The following is a 20880-nucleotide window of genomic DNA, read 5'->3' as shown; positions in this document are numbered from 1 at the left end:
TGCCTTCATTCGTGCGAGTAGTAAAAGCAGACGCCCCTATTCTGCCGTGACCCGGATTCGAACCAGGGTTGTTGCGGCCACAACGCAAAGTACTGACCACTATACTATCACAGCGAGTTACCGAGACACACGCGGCAGGGCGGAAAGGGCTGTGCTCTCTTCGTGTGACATAATTCGGAAAAGTCCTGACAACTCTCTTGCGTGTTTTCTCATATTTATGTAGTTTGCTTGCATGATGCCGGGAACAGCATGGTTGTTCGCTGCCATATAGTCTAGCGGTTAGGGTTCCTGGTTTTCACCCAGGCGGTTCGACTCGGTTTTGCCTCCTGCTTTCCAAAAGATCAGCACCGTGTACGAAAGAGACGCATTAAAACTACTCGAACGTGCAAAACGTGCGAGAAGAGGGGGAGCTTGTTTCCAACCGAAACTTCTCGCGTGTGAGACGAGCTGATCATCGCTGTGGGAGGGTTACTCAGGTAGACAGGGCTGACCTTCGGCAATAGGATTTATAGTCTCCAAGATGATATTTGCACTTTCTGGAGAGGCGATTTTCTCCACTTCAGTAGCCCGATTTCGTCGATTGCGTGGAGAGGGCTGTAGAATGTGGCGCCGCCTTTCCTGCTCCGTCCATGACAGGCGTGCTGGTCTCTGGAGAGAGAGCACGGTCCATCAGCGCACTCCAATAAAGGCACTGGAAGCAGCTGAATCGCATTGGTGAAGCTCAGCGCTGGGCCGCTGGGCACGTCTTACCACCGTTTCCGTAGTGTAGTGGTTATCACGTTCGCCTCACACGCGAAAGGTCCCCGGTTCGAAACCGGGCGGAAACAGACATCTTTTGTCGCCAGGCACAAAAGGGGATTGGGGGTTCGCCTAGCGTTGTAATCGAACAGACCCACTCACCTCTTAGTGTGGCGGGATCTGCACAGTGCATGTCACAGCGCATCCTGCTTTCACTTCAATGCGCGTCCTGATGTACCCCAGTCTCCCGCGTGACAGGTGGGGACAGGTGACAGGTCCTATACTAACGAGGAAGACATCGCTCTCTCCGACCCCCGGCATCGTGTCCCGACCCACCGTGCTGGAAGCCGACGCGTGCTGTGATTCCTTTACGGAGCAGAAATGACAACCGAGGAGCCGAGAGATCATTTCAGCATTTCGCGTCTGAACGGAAAACATAAACGACCAACTCGGAATGACTTGCCTTTGACGCTTCTCAAAGCGTTCTTTGTGCATCGAACAGACCCACTCACCTCTTAGTGTGGCGGGATCTGCACAGTGCATGTCGCAGCGCTTCCTGCTTTCACTTCAATGTGCTTCCTGATGTCTAGTCGTGTGCCGTGCGGAGGCTCTGAAAGCGAGAGCAATGAAAAGGTGCACGACGCTGTGAAAGAAAACAGAGAAGTGAAAGGCAGTCATTTCTCTAAGGAGGTGAAAGAAAAGCTACTCCCCGTCGGGGAATCGAACCCCGGTCTCCCGCGTGACAGGCGGGGATACTTACCACTATACTAACGAGGAAGACATCGCTCTTTCCAACCCCCGGCATCGTGTCACGACCCAGCATGCTGGAAGCCGACGCGTGCTGTGATTCCTTTACGGAGCAGAAAAGACAACCGAGGAGCCGAGAGATCATTTCAGCATTTCGCGTCTGAACGGAAAACACAAACGACCAACTAGGAATGACTTGCCTTAGACGCTTTTCAAAGCGTTCTTTGTGCACGACGACTGCGCCGACTAGCAGATACAAATGGGTTGTACAACTTTGAACTAGCAAATGGAAGAGGGCTAAGCCCCCTCTCTTTTAGCCCAGGTTCGATCTGTCTCCCAGAATCACCAGGGTGCACGCACACACACCCGTGCCGTTGAAGTGCTCTGCTTCATTTCTAAGGGCATCTCAACATTCACTCCTACCCCGAGTGCAGAAAAGACAGCGTCCGCAGCAACAACAGCTCAGGTCTCTGCACAGGAGCTAAGCTGCCCCCATCTCCTCTGCTTTGCGGCTCCTGCGGAGCGGAGTCCTGCCTGGAGCCGTGTTTGCAGGCGGCGGCTCCCCGCGCCCTGTCTGTGCGTCGTGCCCAAGAGCTCCTGGGAGGAAGAGAGAGCCCTCCCACTCGGGGGCTTTTCCACGGTCTGTGTGAGGAGGGGCGGGTGTGTCCAGTAGCTTATCGAGCGGAAGCCTGGGGCGGCGGAGAGCTGTGATCGTGCAGACCTTGAGGTGTCACCTCTTTGTCTGCTTTCCCGCCCCCCCTCCGCCCAAGCTCTGCTCCAAAGTAGCCCGGCAACCCCTCACACCTGCACGTGTCACAACCTAAGGTGCGGTCATGAGACACCCATGGGGTGTCGTTCTGTTCTTGCTAATTGTTTCCTGCCCGTCGCAGGCAGGAGTCCATGCGAGGAAGATGCGCTGGACAGAGCTCAGAGGGCGCAGCTGGGTGGCTTTCCTTCTGAGTGACATTCCTGCAACACTCTCCCGCTACTCTTGGTGCGCTCATGCCACAACACAGGAAGGCTGGAGCAGGTGGCTGTGTGCTCTTTGCACCGCCGAAATAGCTCAGTTGGGAGAGCGTTAGACTGAAGATCTAAAGATCCCGGGTTTCGGCATTTTGTTTCATCGCGCCCTTTGTTCCTCTCTCCAGCGCCCCCTTCCTAAAGTGACGCGTCCCTTTCTCAGCCCGAAACGCAAGCGAGACACCAGCAGCAGTCCCTGCAGGTTTCCGTAGTGTAGCGGCTATCACGTTCGCCTAACACGTGAGAGGTCCCCGGTTCGAGACCGGGCGGAAACAGCCTCGTGTTGCACGCTCCTGTACTTCACAGAGGTCTTGAGCAACCGGTCATTTGTTCCCAATGTATTTACGGTGCCTTCGTGCACTCTTGTACCAAATGCACGTTCCTTCTGTACGCGGAGCCGATCATTTGCAATTGGGCTGTGCCGGCAAACCAGGACGAGCTCTGTCGTCTCAAAAGCAGCGCAGGACCTGCAAGAACAACAGAAAGATTAGCATCCAGCGGGGGCCTCTTAGTGAGCCCAAGAGCTCATCAAGAATCGGCTCCAGCAACAGGGCTGGGCGCATTGTTCCATTCTCCGCCCACTGTCGGTGTAAACAAGTCCCTCCTGGTCTCTGCTTCAAATGCACTTTCCTGCGTTTGCTTTGGTGTAACTGGCTTCCCCTGCATGGGCGAATGTGAAGAAGATCCTTATTAAGTCATTGAAGAAAACCGAGAAGAGGTCGGAGTGGCCTCTGTCGTTCATCAACGATCCAGTCAGGCAGTACTCCTCTGTAAAGCGCCGTTCGTTCACATCGATTGGCTTTTTTTTTGCCTTCATTCGTGCAAGTAGTAAAAGCAGACACCCCTTTAGGGAGCCTGTCAGCACCCGGCGTTTTCCCCTTCTGTAAGCTCTCCATAGCCTCTCAGCTCTTCTACTGTCAAATCCCCCTCAAGTACTTCCCTATCTTCTTCACTCAAAACGTTTTCTAGCTTTGAGGTAAAAAAATGAATTTCTTCATCCTTTACCTCTGTAGAGCTGTACAGTCTTGAGTAGAAGTGTCACGCCCTCTGCAGCCAGAGGGCGGTCCTTCTATGTCCTATCCCTAGTTTCTGGTCTGCTGTCCTTCCTGTCCCTCTCTTTCCCTTGGCTAAATATTTCAGGGTCTTGCACTCTGTCCTCGCTCAGCACTGACGTTCGGATGTCCTGAGACCCGCCTAGCACCAGGGCGCCCCACGTCCGCTCCCTGAGGGCACAGGTTTCTATACGGCATTCCTGAACTCTTTGCACTAATGAGCCCGGGCCTTTTTCCCGTATCGCCGCTAAGCATATGGGTCTTTTTCCGCCCTCCTGCTCCCCACGGTTAGTCCCCTTGGACGTCCGTGACAAGAAGGCCTCGATGCAGGAGAGGATAGCACTCGGCTCTGTTCTCTCTCTTCCCTCCTCATCAACTACACTTTCCATGACAGAATTGGAGCCTACCACTTTCCTGAAAAAGAAGCAAGTACACTTCTCATTTTCTTCCAAGAACTGCACTCTGCTTCTTAACAGCACTCCTCGACTACTTTCTTCCGCTATGCTCCGGACATCCTTTTTTAAAAGGGTGATATCCTCGAGCACATCGAAGCCACTGTCTCGTGTAGAGACGCTGCAGCTGCCTCTGTTTCCTGGCTAGCACTCTTCTCCGTCTGGCAGCAGCCTTCCTTCCCTCAGCCATGAAAAAGGCCTTTGTCCTCACCTTCACCTCCTCCCACCACTCTCCTACTGACTCGTACAGACACTGCAAGGACAGCCACTGTGATAGTTTCTCCTTGTAGCGGGATACTACCCCCTCATTCTCTAGCAGCTTTGTGTTGAGTTTCCAGAGGCCTGGGCCAAAGACAGTCCCGCCCTGGAGTTCCACTCTACACCCTAAAGCCTGATGATCTGAGAAGAAGACAGGCTGAAGAGTGACCCCAACAACTTTCACTCTCTCTGAGACAAAGCAATAGTCAATTCTGGAGCTGCTATTCCTCCCTGACCATGTATATCCTGCTATTGTGGGATATATACATCTATATGTGTCTGAGAGTTTAAAGTCTTGAACTAAGTTTTGCAGGGCCAGTGAGCTGGAATCCAATTTTATCGGAGAGCTAGACTGCCTATCTGTGTGCTCTAAGATACAATTAAAATCCCCTCCCACTATCACGTCTGTGCTACATAACAATAGGGGAGAGAGTGCTTTGAGTAGCTCCACCCTTCCTCCAACGTCAGTAGGACAATACACATTGATTAGACGCAGGTTAACGGTCCCCCATTCCACATCCACACACAGCAACCTGCCATCTATGACCCTCTGAATACTTTTCAATTTGAATGCCCATCCTTTGAAAAGAATGGCCACGCCAGAGGTTCTGTTGTTATTGTCCCCTGACCAATCAGAAGGCCCTTTATCCCACCTATCTTCAAAGCTTTTATACCTCTCTTGATTTACTTCTTTTTCTTTTTCTTCTTACCAATTTCCTGCCAGCCATCCTCTGAATGAGCCTTCATCAGGGTGGCAGCAGTAATAGCGTTCACGGAGTCCATTTCAGGGAAGGGGGTAGAGGGAGGGGTGGAGGGGTTCCAGCTGTCCCCATCACCATGCTCTCCTTCCTCCTCGCTCGGGGAGAAAACAGAGTCATTTTTCCTTTTCCTCAAGTCCAGCTCCTGGGAGCACTGAGGGGAAAGGGGTGCAGCCGATGCACCAGTCTCCTCTTCCCCCTCACCCACCAGCTGCTGCAGATCCTCCGTGATGGACTGGCTGGACCCGCTCCACCGGGAGGCCCCACACTGGCCCTCGTTCTGAGGAGCAGGAGTGGGGGAGGGGTCCTCGCTGTTCTCGGGGGTTTTCAAACCCTCGTGCTTGTCTGGTGCAGTCTGCAGTTGTGGGGGCGTAGTGGATTTCTCTTCCACCGGCCCCGGAGCCACAGCAGGACTGATCCTGGCTGGAGGCTGAGAGTCTTTGTCCAACAAGGGTTCTTTGTTTGACTTGTTATTTGCTTTGGATTTTCAGGCCGGTTTGGCTGAAACAAGCACTGCCTCATCCTTTCTCATTTTGAGTTTATTGGCGTAGGCGTGAGGGCAGTTCTTAAAAACGTGTCCTTCCAAGCCACATAAATTGCAATTTGGCAGCATTGAACAGTCAGAGGCTAAATGTCCCTGTTTGCCACAGGTCATGCAGCATTTCACAGTGCAGGACGATGCCAGGTGTCCCACAGCACCACAGCGCTGACACACCTTTGGTTGTCCCACATAAAAAACATAGCCATTGCAGGCGCCCAGCCGGATTGTAGAGGGCAGGTGCCTTAAGCCTCCATTTACATTGTCCGGTAGCAAACGAACCTCGAATTTCCTTGCTCCTGTTTTTATACTGTCAACATCTCTAACCTCAGTTCCATGGTGGACAGTGCAGTACTGGTTAAGCCAGGTGTGAATGTCCTCCGTCTTTGCCAGATCCGAGAACATAACAACATGCACCGTTTTCCTCTCTCTCTGTGTCAGAGGCTGCAAGTTGATCTTCTCAAGGGCAGGAACTTTCCCTCTTTTTGCCTCAAACACATCCACACATCGTTCAAACAGAGAATAGGTAGCAAAAACAACCTCAAATGCTTTCTGACCTGGGAGAGCGAAGATGAAATCCAAGTGCCGAGGTTCAAAGCCAAGTTCCTTCTGCAACACTTTTCTGCTGAACTGCATGCGATCCATGAAGAGGTCATCCAAAAGCTCAAAACGCACAGCATTCTTGCGGGATCCAAAAGTTGCCATTTCGTAAACTGCAAAACAAACACTGCTTCCACAAAACAAGAAAACAATCCAACTACTCCACCTACAGGATGATCAAGGTATCTCCCCTGCCAGGTAAGTATAAGTTATATAAGGCCCTGCAAGCGGCCCACAGCCACAGCACAAAGCGCGCAGCCTAGGCCAGCTACTCGCCCCACAAGCCACTGCCTCCTGCTGGGCCCACTCTTTCGCACACTCACACGCCACACTAACACTCAAAAGGGTGGGCAAAACGAGAAAACGAGCGCGCCGTTTCCTACACATCTGCAGTCGCCAATGCGCATTCGCAGCATGTCCCGGGATGCAATTTGGCCTCATTTGCATAACACCAGACCCACAAATCGCTACGCAAGCTTGCGTCGTGTGCCTGCCACACACCGAACAAACACCGGAGCCTTTTAAGCAATTTCCAAAAAATGGGCCTGCTCGCCTGCCCACAAGGCTCCGTCTCTTACCCGCTCTCCAGAGACTGCTGCCTTCTGTGCTGTTCTCTCGGCACCGCTGCAGCGCACACAACTCCTGCAGCGCGGGGAGAAAGTTTCCACGCTCCGCCGCAGGGAAGGCTCGCTCCGTGCGCACATGTCCTTTCAATGCCAGTTCAACAAGTGCTCCGCATTAGCAGCGTCGGGGCTCCGGCGTGTCGCACCTCACCTCACCTCGCACAGCCCCCTCCTTGAATGTCTGGCGCTGGGCATGCCCCGCTCTCCTCCACCTTATCTTATCGCGTGTGACCACCGACAATGGCCACAATGCCGGGGAATGGCACCTGTAAAGTGTTAATTGGGGCACAGGAACAGCCCGTCTCGTCTCGGGGGCCAGCTTTTAAGACAATACAGCAAACACAGCGGGGCGGGGGAAGTAGACGACACGACACATGCAGGTACATTCAGCTCCGGCGGGAACGAGTCATTTGTCGGTCTTTTCAAGTGCTGGGAGCCGAGTAATCCTTCGCTTGTATCGTTTCTCCCCGGTGACTAGATCTCACCCTGCGACTCTCGACTGGGCTCACCCACGGCAACCCAGCAGGTGTGAGCCTAGCCGGCACCCGGATGGGAGATTCCCCCCAGAAAAGCTCAGGTTGCTGCTGCTCCTACAAGAGGTGTGACTGGGACCAGTAGGGAGCACTCACCCTGCGGTCTGTGTGGCTTTCTTATGCCCCAGCATCCTGATGGCGACACTCTGCTGCACAAACAGGCGCCGTCCTTCGGGGGAGGCATAAAACCCAGGTCCCAACCCTCCTTGGCCATTAAGAAATACCAGGGCGTCTCTCAAAAAGAGACTCCGGGGGTGTCTCTCTGGTGTTAGTGTTCCCCTTTACCAATCAGTCGGGGTCTCCTCCTAATCCCCGTCTCATATGTAACAATCAATGACGAGGCCCCCCTGTCCCGCGATATTGTACTTGTCTCCTGGCTGCTGGCTGGCGCCGTGAGATTTAGTACTCGCGCAAGAGACAGGGGGCAGAGCGCGAACGCGGTCCCCCGCCCCCCACAAAGTGTGCGCTCCAGGTTCCCTCTCGGGGCTCTGCAACACAGCGGAAAGGCAGCGAGAAGGAGCCTCTTGCTCTGACGCCGCAAGGCCACAAGAGTGCGGAGGCGCCATGTGCCCGGCCGACGTGTTGGACTGGTGCGCTTTATGTGCTGAAATAAACACGCGACAGCCCAGAAATGTTTTCAGAGTGCTGTGCACTGGAGGTTTTTGTCTTGTGAAGACTTGCCTTGTGCTCCTCCGTGCAGTTTGTTTGTTCTCCTCAAGTGCGGGACAAGCCAACACAAGGGAGCACATTCGCCAACATCCAGGTACGCAATGCGATTTGGAAAGAGGCTCCTTTCCAAAGAGTTGCACACGAACGATCCTTCAGTCCTGCTCGGGGGGCACAGAGCCCCAGCCACACACAGCTTCAAGTAGCGAGTTAGGCACGATGGCTTTTCCTTGTGGCCACACCACCCTGAATGTGCCTGATCTCATCTGATCTTGGAAGCTAAGCAGGGTTGGGCCTGGTTAGTACTTGGATGGGAGACTTCCTGGGAATACCAGGTGCTGCAAGCTTTTGCTCTCTTGGCCAGCAGGGATCGCCGTTGGTGCCGTAGGCTTTGGGAGGAAAACCTGGAGGATGGAAAGGTGATCTATAGCCTCATCTCTAGAAATGTTTTGTTGCTATGGCATGTGTGTGACCCATATAAAAAAAAACCCGTTTGTAAAACGAATATCGAAGCTGCCTCTAAATCTGCAAATGAAGATGAGTCGATAAACCACTTGTTTTTCGTATAACTATACATATATTCATTTATTACTGATTTCATTCATTGAGCACAGATACAATAGAGGTACAGCCATTCACTGTTTGATATGTCTGCACTGGTACAGAACCTAGCAATCAGAAAACGGGTGAAACTGTCTTGAGAATTAGCATACAGTACCGAGGCCCCCATGACCAAATAAATTGGCCTTAATAATGCAGACTACAGCAAAACGACTGACTTTGAAAAGGGAATGAATGTCCGGAAGAAGTAGTGTAACCAGCTTGAAATGCTTCTCTGGACCTCTAACTAAAAGAAACCGGGAACCAGCAGTGGCTTTCGAACTGGGATCCTATCGCAGCACGTGGTGTCGTAACTCTTCCGTATCTGATATTGGACCAAGCACATCAGGGGAGAGCGCGAACGCAGTCCCCCACTACCAGAAATTATGCAGTAGAGCCTCGCCCTGGGTGAATCGATTTTTTAAGAACTTTTAAAAGTTCACAAAAAAATACAGGACATCACAAATTAGAAAGCTTTACATTAATATACATACTTAAAACAGTATATATGATCACATCTCATTACATTTTGACATGGTACCAGTTACATAGCAACAATTTCTTTTTTTCTGGTGTAAATCACATTCTTTACTTAAACATGATAATGTTTTTCACAGTTTCTTGAGATATTGACCTAAGATCTCTATTTCCCACAGATTTTCTGCTTCCTCCCTCCTTTCTCTCCACAGATCTCTGAGGTAATAGTTCTCTCGGGTGATGAACAGGGCCAGGCTACCTGCTGCCTTGACTGGGACCTCGATGCCTTTGAACAGCCCCATGGTCCTCACTCTCCACAGGGCGTCTTTCCCACTGTTCACCACGGCCCAGATCCTGTCAAACACGTCAGGAGGAAGTTTGACAGGAGAGATGCCGTTGTAGCGGCAATGCTTGTTAATAAGACAGAATTAAGCGGTGGTATGCTGTCCTAAATGAGGCCCCATCTCACCCTCCATCTCTGTGGTGCTTGTGTATTAGCATGAGCGTTTTTTATTCTGATCAGGAACAGTTTTACAAGTCCGCAAAGGATCGAGGAAAGGTTTATCGCCAGCTGAAAAGAGACACAGCGCTTCGGCTGTGGAGACTTGTTCGGCTGGCGTTCTGGGAGTCGCGTTTTTCAGAATTGTATTGAGATCGTTTTCCACAGAGCTCAGATGTCAAAGCACAGCAGCAGCTCTCCACAGCGATCCTCTATAGCGCCCTTTCTCCCGCAGCTCCGTCCTCATTGGAAGGAAGCAAGAGTGAAAGGCTGAAGTGAAATAGAGCGGAACGAAGGCAGTGAAGAGAGAGAACGTGGTAAGAAGAGAAAAACGCAAGGGAAAAAAAGATGCGTCGTAAAAGAGGTGACAGAGCTGTCCTCTCTATAAGAAGGGTGCCAGCGAGCCTTGCTCTTGCTTACGGCCACATCCCCTTGAGCACGCCTGATCTCACCTGATCTCGGAAGCTAAACAGGGATGGGCCTGGTTAGTACTTGGATGGGAGATCTCCTGGGAATACCAGGTGCTGTAAGCTTTTAAGCACAGGAGGCGCCCTATCCCCGTTCGCTCGCTCATTCCCCTGTTCACACGTGCAGTGCGGCTTGTCCGTCTGTTTATTTGTCAGCTTTGGCGAGATACTGGTGCTTGTGTATTAGCGTGAGCGTTTTTTATTCTGATCATGAACAATTTTACAAGTCCGCAAAGGATCGAGGAAAGGTTTATCGCCAGCTGAAAAGAGACACAGCGCTTCGTCTGTGGAGACTTGTTTGGGTGGCGTTCTGGGAGTCGCGTTTTTCAGAATTGTATTGAGATCATTTTCCACAGAGCTCAGATGTCAAAGCACAGCAGCAGCTCTCCACAGCGATCCTCTATAGCGCCCTTTCTCCCGCAGCTCCGTCCTCATTGGAAGGAAGCAAGAGTGAAAGGCTGAAGTGAAATACAGATGCAGCCATTCAAAATGAGCGTTAAAAACCCGCGGTTCAGTAACCAACCCGCAGGGCACCGTAGGGCACCGCGGTAAGTGATTGGCTGGCCAAAATGACCGACAGGGGCACTCGTGGTGCATTGGTTGGTAGTGAAAAGATTTAATCATTTAATGTCTTTACTGTGCACGTTTCAATACGCTTAGTTTTGAATATTTATATGGAATTTTACCACTAAAGGGAAATTTTAGTAGCTGAGCATAAAAAGAAGAGGAGCATAACGCATCTGAAGGTCATAAACGATATTAATTTAGGAACATAAACATTACTGTATGTACATAAACTGTACTGTGTATGGCTGGTCTTGATAGTTTAAAGAAAAAATACACACCAGTCTTCCATTTCTCCCTAAACATTTTAAGCATGAAAGTTTTATGAAACGGTACCCAAACATGTGATTGCTGTATAGAATGAATTTTAATTTTTAAAAATTATTTAACACGAAAATTAAGCTGTCAACCGTTGCTACCCAACGCAGAAACACAGCCACTAACTAGCAAAGAGAGGACATTAGCTAGCCAATATGATAAAGAAATAAATGATTATTTTGTATATTTCTTTTGCACATTTATTTGAACATTTCCATCGATTGTACAAGCACTTGGAAACTGTCCAATCCCTAGTTCATCAAGCATTTACCGGTCTGGCGCCGGTCTGTGTCTTCTAGGATATAATGCCAGCGAACTCTTGTTTTTATGTCCACTATAACTACGCTGGGCAAACATTCCAAGGTCAAATTCTTCCAGCACGGGGGTACCTTTAAAGCGGAGACGACGGCACCAAATTTTTTTGGCGCGCCTTCTCTTTTAAGCCCTGGCCAAATATGAAGACAGTACGTACAGTTATAATTCAAACGGAATTAAAAACTACACATCCCAGTTACCATGGTGGTGCTTGTGATCATTGCGTTTAACCAACGAAACAGGGCGAAAAATTAGTCACATGACTTTGGGGCAGAGTTTCGAAAGCTTAACCTATCAGCAACAAAGCGAAATTTACACGATAGGCTACCTCAAACTGTCAGTTACACGACTGTGTATGTCGCTTAAGACACTCCTATTTGGCATTTTAGTTATGGAGGCGAGAAGACGCCCCCCCCCCCCCTTCTCTGGGTGTCTGATTTGCCGCCATCTTTAACTGTTCGGTGTCCGAATCGGAGTAGCTACGCGTACGAAATAAAGTTAATCCCAACTACAAAACATATATTTTTGTGGTAAGAGGGCGCAAAACATCAGTATTTACTGCTATTAATTACTGTACGATTTATAGTTGAAATTTGAGCCTAGATATAAAGTTAGATATAAAGTTAAAATCTCGACAAAGCAATGTAGGAAATACAGAGAAAATAAATCCTTTCTGACATCTAAAATCAGTTTCGATCAAGGTCTCTAAAACGAGAAAAGAAAACGAGGATTTTCGGACGGCAATTACGCTGTGTTTATATAGAATAACTGATTTATGAGCAATCTAATTTCTTGTTCGTTTAAAATAGTGAAATGTCAGCTGCAAAAGATCGCACCAGAAACAGCACTCTCTCTGCCTGTCATAGACGTTCAGGAAAGGCTGAATGAAGTCATGTCAAGTACAATAATTCGGTGATCAATAATAACAATTGTAGGACAGTATATAAGGAGGATAAGGATTTTGAAGTTGACTCGAAATCTGATAGGTAACCAGTGCAAGGACTTGAAAACAGGTATAATGCATCCCTGATAGGATTCTTGCTGTCATATTCTGAACATATTGAAGATTGCTCAGTGTGGATTTAATTTCCCCAGTGAACAGGATGTGCATTTATTAATTCTAGAAAAAAAGCCTTTCTTGATTTCTCTAGTTCTTAGTTTCTCTAGTTCCCTTTAAAATAAACTATTATTCCACAATGCAGAGTATTACATGGCCAGTATTTACACATGATATTTGTGATTTAAATAAATTAACACAAGCAGCTTTTGGAGATTTAAGTGTTGGCTGAGTTATTGCAGGATAAAAGACTAGAGATGTTGGCAAGAAGAAGATAATTTGGGGAAAGCTGAGGAATACACTTATAACAAGAACACTTCCTAATGGGGTTAGGCATACTTTTGATGAAGATGATGAAGTTAACAGACTATATGTTTACATAGATACTGAAATAAGGATTGTATTTTAGATGATGTGTAGTTGTTGGCATTGAACTGTGTGTTGGATGCACATGAATTGAAGGAATGGGCAAACATAGCTGATGCGGATCCACAGAGCCAGCATATTAAGATGTTTATAATCAGAGGCAATTTGTTTAAATAACTAGGTATGGATACTGATGTGCAAGAGAGGTGGAAAGGCTGTTTCCTTAAGCCAGCACTATAAGATATTTTATTCCCAGTGAGATGCTGCCATTTCATAGTGGGTTTCTAACACTGTGTATAGTTCCATCCACACAGTGCCTTTCCTTCCATCCATTTCTAATCTCTTTATCCAGTACAGAGGATTTGGAGCCTATCCCAGTAAGCAACGGACACAAGGCAGAATACACCCTGGACATAGCGCCAGTCCATCACAGGACAGACAGACACAAACACACACACACCAGGGCCAGTTTTCCCATAAACCAATTAACTTACCAGTATGTTTTGGAGTGCGAGAGGGAGTCATATCACACATATGGAGAAAAACCATGTAACCCGGAGAGAACATGTAAACCCCACACACACAGGATGGCAGGAATTGAACCTAGGACCCCAGTGCTGCAAGATAGCAATGCTAACCACTTCGCCACCATTATAAATGGATGGATATCTTAGTTATCTTTCTAGTTCACAGGTTTGCATGCATAATTTAATTTTGAAAGCCACTGAGACATCAGGTACTACTGTTGTATTTATGAAAAAAACACAAAACAAAAAACATACTAACAACTGTGCCATCCTACTCCTTAGTTAATACATTTTATTTTAACATTGTTAGAAAAATATTTTGAATTATATTTAACCCTATTTTTTCTTTAGTTTTGTATTTAACATATTATATGATAGTCAGACTTAATGTACATTTGAACAATGAAAATATATTTTTACAAGATGCGGGGGAAAGTGCAACAGCTTATTACAGTGCTAAATTTAATATTATTGATTGCTAATAGTTTATGCTAACACCTAACTTTCTTAATTAGATGTATTTAAAACAGTGAACTAAGTGTAACATACTATTCAGAAATACAATCGAAAATAGTTTTCTGGTGTTTGTTTGGATGAAACGTTTCTAAAATGTATAACGTAACAAAATTAAAGACGATTTAAATCTGTAATCTTTCCACTTGTAATGTCATTAGACAGAACAACACGTTTCTGGTTTGTTTTAATTAGCTAGTAATAGTTAGTAGTTAGTAGTTTTAATTTAATTAGTATTGCAATTCGCACTGATTCCCTTGCGAAGATATGGACTTAAGAATATTCGTGCCTGGTCAAAAAATGGCATTAAGCACTTAAAATTTATATGGTTAATAATAGTAAACTGTAACATGCTGTAACAAGATCGGTTAAACTGCGAAGAAAATGCTTTCAGAGAAAATGTTTCAGGTGTGAAGAACATAGATCTCCAATGCAATTTCAACCAAACCTGTTCCCACACACCCTGCCCCCACTACCATTAGAATATACACAAAGCACTGAAATCTTTCGAGCTAATGATCAAGTGACCCGAGAGAGAGCGAGAGAAACACCAAGGGGTGCGGAACCAGGGAACTATTTACATGGAAAACGGGCGATCTCCCCAGACTCCCCAGTCCGCCCGTTTCACTGTTACCTGGATACCTCTTTATTTAGAACTCACTAACACTGATTTTTAGTTTAGAAGGATTCAAGTAGGGTTTTAGATGAAAGGCAGCGACCTTAATCAAGCCCAAATCATAATTGAACCCATTCAGAGCCTACATTACATTTTAGCGTTTCATTCTGAGCAGAAGACCCTCACACCTGAAGAAGGCTTGCGTTTTCTCTCTTCTCTTTTAAGCATGTGTACGATGTGTAATACAATTACAATGTGTAATTACAATGCTGTAATACAATTTGAATCGTATGAGGGTGGGGGGGGAGGGGGAGGTGTCTTTCGCTGGAAATCTCGCCTGCTTCTACTTTACGAGTACAACCCCCTCTCTGCCGGAGTGCTGGCTGTGACGAATTAAACCGGTTTCACAGGTTTCAATCACAGACCATGTGACATGGGAGTCAGGAAACTAACACACAGCGCCACCGGATTTGATAACGCTATAAAAACGCTATAAAATAATGTGACTAGGCACAGAACAAGTTTACAGCACAGTACAACATCACTGAAGTCAACTCCTAGGTACTGTAACTGTCGTGTGGATATTTTCACAATAATCAGACAAAGGTTTAAGCATCGCTTGTTCTAGATAAAACTGCAAAAAAAAAAAAACAACAACCCATAATGTACTTCTTTGCGGCTCTGTTTGCCCAAATCATATATTCACAACGTGAAATTTAGAAAATAATATTACGTAACCAAAATCTGCAATATGGAAACAGAACCTGTGTAATTGTTGATAGATGATGTACTCGTAACATTTTTACAAGACGAACTACAACATTTAAAAAATGACTTGTATGTACTTGATATCTCTAATCAATCCACGGCGACATTGTTAAAGCAGAGTCCCAGTAAAACGAAACTAAAACGCCCTGGGCATACCGTTTCGCGCTTCTTATTAGTTGCTCAAAAGTAATTTGACCGTATGAAATGCATAATATAAACCTAGAAACATATACGTGAGCAGTATTTACGTACTGTAGTATCGGTGTTAAGACATACCTCTCAAATACTGTAAATCAAGTTAAAAATATCTCAAGACCGATTCTGGTCATTATGAAACCATGTTTCGTGTATGTTTTCTTTAAAGTACCGAGACCAGCCATATACTGTATGTTTATGTTCCAAAATTAATATCGTTTATGACCTTCACACGCGTTGCAGTATGCTCCTATTCTTTTTATGCTCAGCTACTAAGATTTCCCTTCAGTGGTAAAATTAGATATGAATATTCAATACTTAAACGGGCACAGTTAAGACATTAAATATACATATACATACTGTATACAGTACAGTTTTCATACAGTAATATGTCTATGTTCCTAAATCAATCTCTTTTATGAGCATGTGAAAGGCATGGTGAATCGATTCTCAAAAATTACTGTACTTTGCATGATTGGAAACAAATGCGTGATTGCGAAATGCTGTGGTGTTACTTTTACAAAGACGGTCAATGAAAAAAAGAATGTTGACCAGGGCAATACTTTGAGTTTACACTTACAGCTTGTCCAAGGTCATTCATTATTAGTACTATTAGTAATATCTTCGTTAAAGACTTTGATGGCCACAGCTCAAACATGAGAGGTTGAGCTTTATTAGCTCCACCTTGCCGAAATTCAGGATACTATTATTTTGCTTGTCATATTATAGGAGAATTTATGGTAACTAGCGGTATTTACCGGTAACTTGCGGTAGACTGCGTACAGCGTACCGGAAAATAATGCGGTATCGCCCACGCATTTTGAATGGCTGCATCTGTATGTCCCCCAGCTCTGAGCCCATTGGGCCTGCTGGTGTGACCAGAGCTGCAGCGTCGCCATGCTGGTGGGGGTCAGTTCGGCTTTTCTGTTGGAATGAACAGGGGGGTTACATGATGGTGCTGTCTGTGGTCTGGCTGTCCTGCTGGTCTGGATGAGGGGTGCGTAGTGTGGTGCAGGTACTTGTCCCATCCTGCTCTTGGTCCAGGTTGGAGGGTTGCACTGATTCTGAGTCTTGTTAGCTGGTATGGATGGGTTTGGGGGTGTTGATACCAGAGTGGTCCAGGGGGGGTGCAGGTGTCTCGGGGGCATTCTTGTTTTTCTGTGAGTTCAGGTTGATTCTGTTGGTTTTGCCACGAATCTCCCTCACGCAGGCAAGCGCTCCCTCATTCCTACGAGCTCTCCCCGTACCAAACGTGCACGTGTCAATCAGTCCTCTGCTTAAACCCTCATCTGCCCCCCGGTCATTGCTCACGATTGAGATTCTCTCCCGGAGCTTATGTACTAACTACACCTTTGCCTTACTACGACTTCTCCCCTGGACCTCGACCCCGCTTTTCCGACTACCGCTTTAGCCACTCGATTTTGTACCTTCGCCTGTTTTACGCTTTCTCGGATCCTGACCCAAGCCTGTCTCTTCGTTTACACCTCTGTCTACCGACGCAACTTCTACGCCTTCCCGGACTCCGACCCCTGCCAGTACCTCGACTACGCCTTCGCCTGTCGATTCTGTGCCTATGCCTGTACTACGCCTTCCCGGACTCGGACCCCTGCCTGTTTACTCCGATTATGCCTGTGTCTCACGCCAACCCTACCAAGGGCACCGCATTGGATCCCTATCCTCAGCAGTCAGCCCCTGCGTGACAGGTTCTGAGTGTCTTGGTTACATCCATTTGTGTGTATAGATGAAAAAGCTATTGAAGAGCACCCCAACACCCCCCACCCATCTCGGTGGAAGTTGCCATGTTCAAAAAATCCTAAAAAGATAATTAAAGTTGCACACAACAAAGCATGACTGTGAAAGGTCAGGAGGCCTGACTAGTGAGCACAACACTTGATTACAGTAAAAAAAATAAAGAAATGTTCTACAACTCAAAGCGAGGTTGTATAAGGTTAGGTGAAATGTCTGGTGTAAAACACCTGGTTGCAGCACTGTGGCTGTTGTGCTTGAAGAGCTATTGACTCGTGAATAGCACCCCCCTATCCCCATGTACCGCCTGTCTAATGGTGCCATATTGAAAACCTCATAAAAAAATAAAGAAAGGGGCCACAGCCACAGCAAGGTTGCATAAGGTTAGGGGGCCTGTGTGGTGTGTAAAACACTTAGTTTCAGCAGTGTGGCTGTTGTATTTGAAATTCTATTGAGCCATGAAGACGACCCACCTGTCCCAGTGTATTACCTGTAGTGTTATCTTCAAAAAATCATAAAAAAATAAAGAAAGGTGCCACAGCCACAGCAAGGTTGTATAAGGTTAGGGGGCTAGACTGGTGTGTAAAACACTTGGTTTCAGCAGTGTGGCTGTTGTATTTGAAATGCTATTGAGCCATGAAGACGACCCCCCTATCCCAGTGTCTTACCTGTACTGTTATCTTAAAAAAACCAAAACAAAGCTGGGAAAAGTCAGAGGACCTGCTTAGTGTGCAAAACACTTACTTGCAGCATTGTGGGTGCTGTGGTTTAAATGCTATTGGTTTGTTAACAAAATACCCCTATACCAGTGCATTGTGCCACATTAAATAAAAGCACGAGAAAAAGAGATTCAGAACACAAAGCTGTGTCAGTGTTCTGTGTAAAAAGTCGGTTTGAACATCATGGGAGCTGTTTTTAATAAGCTGCTGAGAAAAGAATATTTTAAACTTCCTGCTGTCAGTAGTATTGTCAATATAGTTGAACCACACCTGAATGAAAATAGAACGTAAAGGAAGGGTTTCAGAAATCAAACAAAGCTTTATTCCCGTGCTTACAGTCTGGCTAATTGGAGACTGCGCTGTTCTGCTTCCTATGGTCATATATGGGTTTTTCGCACGAAACCGTATTGAACAGTATTTCTCGCGTTGTGAACGTGTGCACACAGCAGTCCCCGGGTTCCAGTTAGTGTGTAATTACGCATCGATGAAAAACTGGAGGTTTTAAAAAAGATGATTAGCTCACTGATAGTTTGGTGTAGAGGCTGTTGAAATATCCACAAGTTGTGGTCTTTAAAATGCATTTGGTTCGAAGCCGTTCTGTGCTTCTATTGCAAAGATATGGACAAGAGAAAATGTGAGCATGGTCAAAAAAATGTCATAAAAATGACAAAGTGAAGGCTGAGAAAGCATTCACAATGTATTTTATACACAAAGCATGTGTTTTTGTAACTCTAAGAGATTTCGCGAAAGCGTTACAGGTATGCCAAAATCGTTTTCGAACTTCAAGCTAACTTTACCCCGGTACAGGCGTACTGGTCTCTGGAGAGAGAGCACGGTCCATCAGCGCACTCCAATAAAGGCAATGGAAGCAGCTGAATCTCATTGGCGAAGCTCAGCACTGGGCCGCTGGGCACGGTTTACAACCGTTTCCGTAGTGTAGTGGTTATCACGTTCGCCTCACATGCGAATGGTCCCCAGTTCGAGACCGGGCGGAAACAGCTGCTTCTTGCAAGCTCCTGTACTTCACAGAGGTCTTGAGCGACCTGTCATTTGTTCCCAATGTATTTCCGGTGCCTTCATGCACTCTTGTACCAAATGCACGTTCCTTCTGTATGCGGAGCTGATCATTTGCAATTGGGCTGTGCCGACAGACCAGGACGAGCTCTGTCGGCTCAAAAGCAGCGCAGGACCTGCAAGAACAACAGAAAGAATAGCATCCAGAGTGGGCCTCTTAGTGAGCCCAAAATCTCATCAAGAATCGGCTCCAGCAACAGGGCTGGGCGCATTGTTCCATTCTCCACCCACTCTCAGTGTAAACAAGTCCCTCCTGGTCTCTGCTTGAAATGCACTTTCCTGCGTTTGCTTTGGTGTAACTGGCTTCCCCTGCATGGGCGAATGTGAAGAAGATCCTTAGTAAGTCATTGAAGAAAACCAAGAAGGGGTCGGAGTGGCCTCTGTCGCTCATCAACGATCCAGTCAGGCAGTACTCCTCTGTAAAGCGCCGTTCGTTCACATCGATTGGCTTTTTTTTGCCTTCATTCGTGCAAGTAGTAAAAGCAGACGCCCCTATTCTGCCGTGACCTGGATTCGAACCGGGGTTGTTGCGGCCACAACGCAAAGTACTGACCACTATACGATCACGGGGAGTTACCGATACACGCATGGCAGGGTGGAAAAGGCTGTGCTCTCTTCGTGTGACATAATTTGGAAAAGTCCTGACGTTGCATTTCAACTGAGCCCCAGTATACATCGACCCTTCGACACTCTGAGTGACAACTCTCTTGCGTGTTTTCTCATATTTACGTAGTTTGCTCGGATGATGCCGGGAACAGCATGGCTGTTCGCTGCCATATGGTCTAGCGGTTAGGGTTCCTGGTTTTTACCCAGGCGGCCCGGGTTCGACTTGGTTTTGCCTCCTGCTTTCCAAAAGATCAGCACCGTGTACGAAAGAGCCGCATTAAAACTACTCGAACGTGCAAAACGTGCGAGAAGAGGGGGCGCTTGTTTCCAACCGAAACTTCTCGCGTGTGAGACGAGCTGATCATCGCTGTGGGAGGGTTACTCTGGTAGACAGGGCTGACCTTCGGCAATAGGATTTATAGTCTCCAAGATGATATTTGCACTTTCTGGAGAGGCGATTTTCTCCACTTCAGTAGCCCGATTTCATCGATTGTGTGGAGAGGGCTGTAGAATGTGGCGCCGCCTTTCCTGCTCCGTCCATGACAGGCGTGCTGGTCTCTGGAGAGAGAGCACGGTCCATCAGCGCACTCCAATAAAGGCACTGGAAGCAGCTGAATCACATTGGCGAAGCTCAGTGCTGGGCCGCTGCACCACAGAGATGAACAGAGATGTGGCCTCATTTGGGAAGGCTCAGAACACTTAATTCTTTCTTATTAATAAGCCTCGCTGCTACAACACATATGCAGTTTGAGCACACATAAGACGATAACCAAGTACCACAAACTACCAGGCATCTAGTATCATTAGCAGTTCAGGTGGGGAGCTGCATCACCATGTGTAGGCTGCAAAGGAACAAGTAATAGGTCTATTCCATGCTTAAAAGAAAAGAAAGAAAATACAACATTTCAGCCGTGGAGCCCTCACACCTGAAGAAGCCTCCACGGCTGAAACGTTGTGTTTTCTTTTTTCTCTTTTCATCTAGTGTCATTAGCCTTTTAACAGTTCCTGTCAAAATAAAATAGAAATGGATAACATTCTAGAGAGAGTTTGAAATACCAAGGTACAATTTAAAACATATCTCTTCCACTACAACCACAATATTTTGGAGAGATCGTTGAACCTCACTGTTCTGACATGTCCGTTAGCCTCCGTCCTGCTTCAGCAATGAATGTGGCGGGGCACATTCTGAGGGAGATGAGGTCAATCAGGTGGCAGGAAAACCAAGCTAAGCTTTTTTTTGAGATCCTGAAAACGAAAGAAGGGCCATGTATATGTGTGCAGCTGGATATGTAATTGCAGGTGGCGTAGCAAATTCTGCTGAAGCCCCACTGCCTGGTGTGGACGGTAGCTGTGCATGTTGCAGCACGTGAGATCAAGGGGGCATGTCATGTGTTTCAGCACTTCACTCCATTCAGTAGCACATGATTCCCTGAGTTCTTTGGATGACCTGTGGACCGATCTTTCACGA

General features: G+C 47.1%; 4 non-coding genes and 1 pseudogene across 4 annotated transcripts; 3 read left to right on the top strand and 2 right to left on the bottom strand.

Annotated features, from left to right (window-relative positions):
* Nucleotides 1-42: 42 nt before the first annotated feature.
* On the bottom strand, nt 43-114 carry trnah-gug (transfer RNA histidin (anticodon GUG)). The gene has a single exon. It is a non-coding gene; the product is annotated as a tRNA-His (tRNA).
* A 640-nt stretch (nt 115-754) lies between these two features.
* On the top strand, nt 755-827 carry trnav-cac (transfer RNA valine (anticodon CAC)). The gene has a single exon. It is a non-coding gene; the product is annotated as a tRNA-Val (tRNA).
* Nucleotides 828-1443: 616 nt separating this feature from the next.
* On the bottom strand, nt 1444-1515 carry trnad-guc (transfer RNA aspartic acid (anticodon GUC)). Its single transcript has one exon. It is a non-coding gene; the product is annotated as a tRNA-Asp (tRNA).
* Nucleotides 1516-8213: 6698 nt separating this feature from the next.
* Nucleotides 8214-8332, top strand: LOC148663220 (5S ribosomal RNA). The gene has a single exon (XR_015938413.1). It is a non-coding gene; the product is annotated as a 5S ribosomal RNA (ribosomal RNA).
* A 1643-nt stretch (nt 8333-9975) lies between these two features.
* On the top strand, nt 9976-10094 carry LOC148663219 (5S ribosomal RNA; annotated as a pseudogene).
* Nucleotides 10095-20880: the final 10786 nt, after the last annotated feature.

This window comes from Lepisosteus platostomus, chromosome 5, assembly GCF_059453375.1.
Source record: "Lepisosteus platostomus isolate fLepPlt1 chromosome 5, fLepPlt1.hap1, whole genome shotgun sequence".
In the NCBI taxonomy this organism is placed as follows: domain Eukaryota; kingdom Metazoa; phylum Chordata; class Actinopteri; order Semionotiformes; family Lepisosteidae; genus Lepisosteus; species Lepisosteus platostomus.
This window is presented reverse-complemented; position numbering and strand designations above follow the sequence as displayed.